The sequence below is a fragment of the Lactuca sativa genome, chromosome 6 (genome assembly GCF_002870075.4).
Source record: "Lactuca sativa cultivar Salinas chromosome 6, Lsat_Salinas_v11, whole genome shotgun sequence".
Taxonomy (NCBI): Eukaryota; Viridiplantae; Streptophyta; class Magnoliopsida; order Asterales; family Asteraceae; genus Lactuca; species Lactuca sativa.
Window position 1 is genome coordinate 56,172,990 of NC_056628.2, and position 10,980 is coordinate 56,183,969.

Here is a 10,980-nt window from a genome sequence, read left to right on the forward strand (position 1 = left end):
CAATTGAATCCTCCAAGAACATATTAGTATAATTGTATGACTAAGAAGAGAAATCAAACATTGTTGGAAATGGTTCAATCATATATGAGTCAAACTTTGTTCCTGTCAAGTTTTAGAGTCATACTCTGGTAACTACAAATCATATCTTGAAACTCATTTCTAATTAAGAAGGTTTAAAACACCCTGAAATATGTAGAGTAAAGATGTTTTCTTACTCTAGCACATATAGAATTGGATTTGTGTTGTTTTTGTTAATCGAGAAACAAAGGATAAACTGAGACCTATCCTACGAAATGTTTTTCTTGTCGGGAATCCACACAAACTTTTGAATATTTGTTTTAGCTCATAAAGGAATGTTCCTTGAGAGAAAAATCATATTTCAAGAAGTCAGTGGGAGTCCTATTGATCTTGAGAGTTTTCAAGATTCAACCGACAATAAACATTTTAGTTATCACTATCATGCGACCTGAGGTTGATAACCTATTGTGTTTGGTTGACACATTCTTGTTTCTGTGCATTTCTAGTTGAGTTGACAATGCTTATGAGTTCTATGTTTTTCATTTAACTGCAAAAGGAAAAGCACGTTGTTCAGTGGTGGTACATTGATCAATATGGTTGAGTTGCTAACAACATGGAAGCATTGGTCGGCCATTGAGCTGCCAGAGGGAAATAAATTTAGAATTGCGAAATTTAGTCCATGAAGGAAAGCTAAATTTGAATTTGGTTTGTCCTAAACCTTATCTTATGATTTTAGGTTTCAAATGATAGATTCACATGGATGGGAACATATGCACCTTGAAATCTATGTAGTAAAGATTCGCTCTAATTCATAAATGATTATGAGCAATCACTTTCTTTAGTAGATTTTAAAGATTTGATAAAGATCAATATGGATATTGGCTATTGCAAATCAAATTCATAATATGATTACGACAACCCTCTTTATATTTCAAATTGTGAGAAATGGCAAGGAAATGTTTGAACTTTCATGACATATATCTATAAGTTCTGAAAGGGTTTAAACTCACACATATACTATCCATTAAAAGTGTATAAGCTTAAGAAGTCTAGTTGAAGACTTATTGCAATATCACGTAACAGAAACCTATACTTTAGTAAGAAAGTCAAGAGTATTGATTTCTTGAAGTCATGTTGATTTCTGGGTACATGTTAGAGCTAGGGGGATCATAACTGTTATACTAGTATTGAATGTTGACAACATTGTTCGTAGGGAACAAAGTTATCAATTCGATAACTTCAAAGTTTGGGAATTGTTTCAATATGATAGACTTAAGGGAGAGGGCACTCATACTTTGTTTCAAATCTAAAGGATTAGATCGTATAGTTTAATAGAACTTAGTCATAAACATATGTGAATATCATGTTGAAATGGTTGAACATAGGAAATTCCATATATAAAAATATTATAGCAAGAGATTGAACAAATATCGGATATAGTGAATCGAGTACCATATGCTTTGGATATAGGATTGATTACATATGTTGTAATATTCACTTATTCTAATTTTTCCAAATTCCTTGAGTATTGAGAGGAAAATTATTACAATTTTTTGTGTGACTAGAGTTGTTAAACAACTGTCAAGAACATTCTAAGGTTTACTAAAGATTGGTTGCTTGTGGACAGTTGGAAGTATGGTATTAATTTGGACGGACCATAGTGGCATGATTCTAGATTGAGATGATTCTTTATCAGAATTAATGGTCATATGGGAATATGGAAATGTTTCCATAATGGGAGTTGATTATTAAATCTACATATGAGTTGGAAACTTTAATGCAAGAGAAGTGTTCAAGGAGTGTACCTTGAATTTGAACCTTCATTATCATGGAATTGTTTCTAGTAACAAAGTTCCAATGGAACATTCTGTAATATCGTTGGCTTAGTATTTGTGACTTTGAAGCCTTGACATCATAGAAGGTCAATGCATGTAAGGTTGGAATTCTAATACATCTTAGACAGTGACAAGCATTTAGAATTGTGAAATGAGCATCATTGGAATAGTGTCCGGTCGATCTGTTCACAAAGGAAGTACCACAGAGAAGCATAGTATGCGTGTTCATAACATGACATAACTGATGTTGTTTAATTCAAGTGGTTAGTTTATTACTCGAAACATTATACAATGAATAAAGTTGTAATTATTATGGTGATTAAATAATATATTTTATTTATATTTAATAAGGTTGAGACCATTGTTAATTAGCTTATTAGTGTGTTTCACTTTGCATGTTTTACTTCTTGAATAATTTCAATATTCGAATTCCACAGTCACTCATACTTTTGGAAGTAAGTAGTTTAATAATATATTATGAATTGAATTGTAGATTGTCTATGGGAATTAGGAATTGCAATAAGATTGCTACAATGTTCATGAGTATATAGAAAATGGAGATTTGAGTATTGGATAAACCCACACTCAAAGAATTACTTCATGGATTCTATCACAAGTAATTATGAGACAATAATATCTTATATTTTTGAAATGGAGATATATAAGTTGCAGTTTACATGTCAGTTGTGCATTGGTGTTACGTAAACACATCAATAATGTGATGTTATAAAACGTAGTGTCATGCATGATTTGGTGAGTAATAGGTACAAGAATATGAGTCGAAATTTATTTGTTACTTTTGCCCTAACGGGAAAAGCGATATCTTTGGGCCCCTCGATGATTTGTTGTCGACATCTGAAGTGCTTGGCCAAGCCTGGACTGAATTGATGTGATCAATTAGTAGTCTGAATTCAATCGTCATAAATCAGGAAATCGAGAAACAAAATTTTGGACAATGAGATTGATTTCAATCCATGTCTCATATCCATATGATATCTAGAAGAACGGAGGAATATTTGATCACTTCTCTAAAGGACAAACATATTATCAGATTAGAGTTCGACAGCTGCTTTGGAAAGAACTCTTTGTTGTTTAATTTAGAAGTTATACAACAATTTAGTTTTAGACTTATCCAAGTGGGAGACTGTTGGATTAGGTGTCTAAGTGAATAACTAAATTAGTATAATCTTGAATTATTAGCAAAGTCCTTTTGGGTTGCCCTCAAACCAGGTAATTGACTAGAATGCTTTTTGGAGAAAGAGACTGATTTATTAATTTATTATATGATTAATAAATTAATTAGAAATAAAAATAAATGATTTATTAATATATTATAATAATAATATATTAATAAGAAATAGTATTTTTTAATTAATAATTAATCATAAAATAATTGGATTTAATTGGATTAATTAAAAGTGGAAGTACTAAAGGTGACAATGTTCAAAAGTTGAATATTGACCAATTCTAGAGCCTCCCTAGGAGGGGGACGAAGTTCTAGATGGTTATAAGGTTTCTAGAGGTATTATTGAGCTCTAGGAAAGCTTGGAATGCCTTATGGAGGAAGCAATGGGAAATGGTTATCTAAAAGGAAACATGCCTTATCCTTAGCCTCCCTAACACGTAGTGGGTTATGAATTTCGAAATTCACCTCATTCCAAAAAGAATTTTGAAAATTTCCTTCCTCATTCTCTCTCCTATTTAGCCTCCAATTTGTTCGGTTTTGGGTGTGAGCCATTAGAGGCACGAGACTTCTGGTGCTTGATTTCTGAAGACCAACAATGAAGGATTCCTAGTTTGTTTGCTATAATAAACTAAGGTATGCATTTTCTAATAACCCTTTAGTGATTACGGAAATATCAATGTACTTATAGGGTTCTTGACGTTCGATAGTTGTTCGCATATCATAGTGAGAACATAGATCCTTTTGGGTGCATGTGAACTTAGGGTTTATGTTTTCCCACCAAAAATATATTTTTGTAACATATAAAACCCATCAAAACTATCACTATACGGTGTTTCTAAGCCTTGTTATGTCACACAATTCTCCTTTCCATTATTCGAACTTAAACATGTGTTCTTTCTTGGGCAACTCTGTAAGATGATCTATATGCATCAACCGTCAAGCATCCGTGAGAAAACTCATCTTGAATTTTTCTATCATCTACAAAAGTCCCTATATGGTATGAAAAAAGCACCACATGCTTGGTTTTAGCATTTTGCTTCTTTCATCACACTTATTGGCTTCATATACAATAATATCAACTCGTCTTTATATATTAGAAAGGGAAATATTTAACATATCTTATTCTTTATGTATAAGAAATTATACTAGCGACGTCCTCTACAACTTTACTATGATCGATCATATCTTCCTTGGCAGATGAATTTTCCATGACCAATCTTGGCGACCTATCATATATTCTTTGCATCCGAACTACCCGCTCAAAGAATGTTCTTTATTTTGGTCAACACATATATGAAACATACAATATTGAATGGCCAAATATGGTGTTGGGTTTTGCTCAAAAATAGTTTCTAAAAAACTCAAAACAATAGCAATGAAAGTATTAAATTTTTTGAACATGATAATATTTACAACCCACCAAGGTGTTGGGTTTTATGTACTCTAACATCCCTATGGTGCACATACAACCCTAATGCCTTGGATCTAAGTTTTCTCTAGTTATACATGCAATAAAATTATCCAAAGCATGAAACCTACAACTAGCATACAATTTCATATTTGCAACATAAAATCAAGTTAGATGAATACTTCAGTATTATAGCTTGTAGAATTTGTCATTTAAAGAGCTTATCACCTCAAGTGTGATGCCTCTAATGGGATCACAAGACACCATGAATAAATGGATGATAATGAGAGACAGGTTATGAAGCACTAAAATCGGCTAGGGTTCAACTAGGAATCATTGGACAAATTTTTGGTGCATTAGGGGTTACATTTATAGTGTGGAATTCCTAGGGTTTCAAATTGTAAACCCTAATTCACTTCCTTGGGCATAGAATCCAATAATCCATATGGTAAGCCCTTTGGACTAACTCTTAGTCCATTCTAATCAACATGGATCATTAGCCCAAACTATATGTATTACTGATTTACCTAATCAGTCCCCGTTAATTTAATTAGTCTCTTTTGATCATTATATTAATTCTAAATTAACTCTTGATCAATACTAATTAAATAATATGAATATATTATACTTATAATATATTAATAAATCACAAATAACCTCTTTCTCAAATATCCATCCTATCAAATTGCCCTAGTGAATGCAACCCAAAAGGACCATGCTACTATCGAGTCAAGTACATACCAATTATAGTTATGCGCTTAGACACCTAATCCAACACAAGGATCTTCATGCAAGAAATGGAAATATAAAAACACAACCATAGAGGGAAGAAGTAACAACCTTTGAAAAACTTCAGGTCCTATAGGGGAGGCTTGGATGTTGAAGAAGATGGATGAACTTTGAGCCACCAATAATTGATCAACTTGAAGAGAATGCTAGTTCTTTTATTAAATCTTAAGCTTGGAAACAAATACCGAAGTACTTGATCCAAGAGAGCATGAAAACAAGTAACTTAAGAAGATCTTAATGCATGAAAGAAAGAAGCTTTTGAGAGAGCCTTTTGTCCTTATGCATCTACGATTTTTATCAATTATGAAGACCAAAGATGAAAGCCTCACTTAAAGCATAAAGCATAGTTAATAACCAAAAGATATAAGCTCCATGACTCTATGATATCATGTGTCAAGCATGCTTCCTTAGGGGACATTCTTTTGATTAATTAAATCAAAAGACGCCTCCCTAGCCAAGGACAAGTCATGGTTTTGGGCACAAAAGAGTCAAGTTTTGGTTAATTTATAAAACTAGTTTATAAATATAAACCTTAACATTGGTAAAAGAAAAAAACCTTTCTAGTCCAAAATGTTGTACATGACTTGATTAACTCCTAACATATGAATTTTAATGTTACTTGTATTGTAAAATAATTATTTCCTTGAAATAAATATTTTCCCAACTTATTTTAAGAGTTTATAAATATTTAATAAAATCAATTTTTAATAAATAATCAATTGTATCAAGTTGTTGTTAGTGTTACCCTTAGTATCATATGTTAACTAGCAATATCATTCTAATATGACTCTTCAACATATTAGATCTTTCAATCTCCCAATTGTGCAAGACTCATATTAGATTGATATAGACAGTGGTGAATGTCTAGCAATATTTGACTATCTCCATCAACATACGACTTTGAGCCATTCTATCAATGTCCAATTCCTAGAAGCCCAAGGCTAAAATTGGTGTGTAAGGTAAGTTTATCAGTTATCCCTTTGCTACATACATCATGTTGAACATGAGATATAGATCGCAGTTAATCCCATATTAGTGTTTAACTTTACATCAGGCCTTAGATGTCTAACTCTCAACGAATAAGAGAACAAATCCCATCTTGACTACATACGCCTCTTGCATGGTTTACATCATACTTGAAAATAGATTTTATAACTGCTTGGTTAGAGAACAACGGCTGACTATATCAAATCACAACATTCCCCATACTCAAGACCCATATATGTATCCAGGTGTTAAGGATATACATATATTACCTTTTATCAAGTATCATTCATGACAACGATCCATGAAGTGATTTTGAAAAGGTCAATCCAATACTTGTTCTCTATCAAGTACCTATGAAACTAGTTACAACTTTTTGTCAACCATTCCAGTTCATATTAGCCTTATTTCATTATTGCTCCCACAATAATAACCAACTATGGATTTAGAGTGAATAAATTTACTTAAGGATTAAACATGTTAATAAAAAACTCAACAAATATTTAATGAAAAGATCACATGCCATATATATCATAGTCATTACAATAAATGATGTTACAAAATCTTCCAATATTCAATACTAATATATAGATAAAATCCAATCACTAGAATAGCAAAGTCCAATCCCTCGAGCAAGTCCTTTAAACTTTGCTTGAAGAAGGGTCTTTATGAAAGGTTCCGCCAAATTTTGATCAGTGTGACCTTTGCAAATATTGATTTCACCATCTTCAACTTTATAACGATTGAAGTTGAATCTCCGGCTTATATTCCGGTCTTCTTGTGTGATCTAAGTTCTTTTGCCAAAGTAATTGCACCCTTATTATCACAGAAGACTTCTAGGGGGTCTTGAATGGAAGGAACCACACCCAGATTTTTTTTGAACGACAAATCTATATTCTACACCTACATTACTCCTAAATCTCGACATATGCCCCTCACAGTACTTAAACCCTAGACCTCAAGGAGGGAGGACAACACCGGATATTGCTGGGCTATAAGCCCTTTGGTAACCACACACAGATCTCTAATGAATTTCTTCATCCAAGCTGCCTCTTGTGCATCTTCTGAAGCGGCAATGTATTTGGACTCTATAGTGGACTATGCTACAATACTTTTCTTGGAGCTCTTCCAAGACACTACACCCCATTGACAATGAACACATACCTTGATTGTGACTTACAATCATCTCGATCTATTGTGAATGAAGCATCATTGTAACACTTTACAGTTAATCTTTCATCAATGCCTCCATAGATGAGGAACATATCTTTAGTTCTACGCAAGTACTTAAGGATGTTCTTCATAGCTATCCAATGAATCCCCCCTTGATTTTGTTGGAACTTGCTTGTCATGCTCATAACATAAGCAAGATCAAGTCAAGTATAATTCATGGCATACATGATAGATCCAACTGCCGAAGCATATGTAATATCTTTCATCTTGTCTAACTCAGCCTTTGTGCTAGGACATTGGGATGAACTTAGTACTGTTCCATGCGTCATTGGTACACATCCTCTCTTAGAGTTTTCCATCTTGAACCTTTTCAAGACTTTGTCAATGTATGTAGTTTAGCTTAGACCTATTAATCGTTTTGATCTATCTCTATAGATTTTGATTCCAAGAATATATTTAGCCTCACCTAGATCCTTCATTGAGAAAATTTTCCTAACCAAGCCTTTACACCTTCTAAATTCGAAATGTGATTTCCAGTGATAAGTATGTCATCCACATACAAGACCAAGAAGGTCACCGAGTTCCCACTAGTTTTCATGTAAACACAAGATTCATCTTCATTTTTAACAAAACCATACTTTGTGATTTCTTCATCAAAACGATGATTCCAATTTCGAGATGCTTGCTTTAAGCCATAAATGCATCTCTTGAGCTTACACAATTTATTAGGACGCCTTTGGTCTAAAAAACCTTTGGGCTGAACCATATAGACATCTTCTTCCTAGTGTTCATTTAGAGCGGCGGTTTTGACATCCATTTGCCATATCTCATAGTCATGATATGCAACTATGGAAAGTAGTATCCTAATAGATTTAATCATAACAACTACTGAAAAGGTTTCTTTCTAATCAACCCATTGGTTTTGAGTGAATCGTTTAGCAACAAGTCTTGCTTTGAATGTGTGTAAATTTCCATCCATTTCAGTCTTCTCTCTTGAAGAGTTACTTACTCCCTGCAATCTTACATTGGGGAGGAAGTTCAACTAAATCCCATACTTGGTTTTCTCTCATGGATTGCATCTTTGCGTTCATAGCTTCAAGCCATTTATCATATTTATGATCTTCCATTACGTTTCAGTAGGTGATAGGCTCGTCAACATTCTTAATCATGAAGCATTCATCAAAGAGAAATCCATATCTCTCATGTTCTTGACGAATTCTATCGGATCTGCCAACTCCTTGTGTTTCAACAAATTGAAGAGTAATGATCTCGTCATTTTCTACAACCTCTTGTTTTGTACTAGTGCTAACTTGAGTTGCATCAAACTGTGGTTCTTGATCTTCTTCAAGTTCCACGCGCGCTCCCACTTGCTTCATCCATTAGAAACTTGCTTTCCAAGAATTCAACCTTTTGAGAGATAAAGATATTATTCGCACTAGGGATGTAGAAATAATATCCTAAACAATCTTTGGGATATCCAACAAAAATGCATTTAGTAGACCTAGGCTCGAGTTTGTTGGAAGCTTCTTGTCTAACATAAGATTCACAACCACAAACTTTCATATAAGATAGGGATGGAGCTTTTCCATACCATATCTTATAAGGTGTCTTGTCTACCTTCATAGTTGGTGCCATATTCAAGATATGCGTTATGGTGAGTAAGACATAATTCCAAAATGATAAAGGGATAGTACTTCTGCTCATCATGGATAAACCATATCAAGTAAGGTCTGATTTCTCCTCTCAGACACACCATTAAGTTGTGGTGTTCTGGGTGGAGTAAGTTGTGAGATAATCCCACAACTCCTAAGATGATCTTGAAACTCTTGGCTCAAGTACTCGTCATCTCTATCCGAACAAAGGATTTTGATTGTTTTATCGAGTTGATTCTCAACTTCACTATGAAACAATTTAAAATTTTCAAATGATTCATGATTATGTTTCATCAAATACACATAGCCAGATCGATTAAAGTTGTTAGTGAAGGTGATATAATATCTTTCACCATATCTTGACAATGTTTTGAAAGGACCACATACATTTGTGTGTATGATGCCCAACAAAACATTAGCCCTTTCACTAGTACCATAGAAAGGAGCCTTTGTCATCTTCCCACATAAACAAGATTCTGATATGTCAAATGACTCAATGTCATTTTCCCCCTAAACTCTACTCTTTTGGAGTTGGAATATGCGCTTCTTGTTTATGCGTCCAAGGCGACAATGCCATAGATATGTTTGTTTCAACTCTTGTTTGATCCATTTGGTGTTAACATGATAAAGGTACTTATCATTTGAAGTGTCATATAGATTTAATTCATAAATTCCATTTATTGGTCTAGCCTCAAAATATAATATTCCATTCAAGAAGGAATGGATATTATCATCAACAAATTGAAAATTAAAACCAGATTTTCTTAAACGGGAATCTGATACAATATTTCTAGTGATAGAAGTAATCAAACACACATTGTTTAATGTTAAGTACAAACCACATGGTAAACATAAATCAAAATGTCCTATTGCTTGGACTGCAACCCGTGCTCCATTGCCCAGATGCAATACCATATCATGTATCTTCAGTTCTCTACTCTTTCTGAACCCCTGCAACGAATTACAAATATGAGCTCCACAACCTATATCAAATACCCAAGTGTTAGATGAAAACGTAAATAGTCCCATTTCACTCATCAAAATTGATATACCTGAAGGGCCTTCCCCAACCTTCTTGTTCTTCAACTCAACAAGGTACTTAGGATAGTTCCTTTTCTAATGCTCCACGACACCACACTCAAAGGATGTGTCATTTTTAGCAACCTTTTCCTTCTTTTTGGGTGGTAGGTTTTGGGGACCTTTCTTCCCTTTGCTGTTGCCGTCTTGTGGCTTCCCTTTGGAGTTTTTGCATTGATTCTTATTCTTGACTTGTCCCCCCCCCCAAATCATAAGCACTTGGGGGGTTTTCCTTGGGATGTTTTTCTCTACAATTTTGAGCATCCCATGCAACTCAGAAATTGATTTATCCCACTCATTCATATTATAGTTCATGATGAAAGTATCATAGCACTTGGGCAATGGATTCAAAATTATGTTTGTGGCCAAGTCTAACGGATATGGAGAGCCCAATCTCTCCAATTGATCCAAGTGCCTTTTCATCTTGAGGACATGGGTGCTTACATTTTCGGTTTCTTCCATCTTGCAAGCATGAATGGATTGAACTGTTTCAACCTTTCAGTTCTAGCTTGCTAACCAAACATTTGCTTGAGATGTTCAATCATGTCAAAGGCAATGGAGAGTTCTAGACGCTGAAGATTTGGAATCATTATGGAAAGCATAGGGAATGACACATCAAGTGAATCATATGTATTATTAAGCCATGCATCTTGTTCAACCTTTGGGACAAAAGGTGGTTCATCCGGGACATGTGATTTAAGGACATAGTTTTTCTTTTCTTGTTTCAAAACGATTCTCAAATTTTTGTGCCAATCCAACAAATTGGAGTGGCCCAGTTTTTCTTTTTCAAGCATGGATCGAAGGTTCATGGGGTTGATGATGTGTTATATTAGTTGGTGGAGCCATCTACAAAATTTA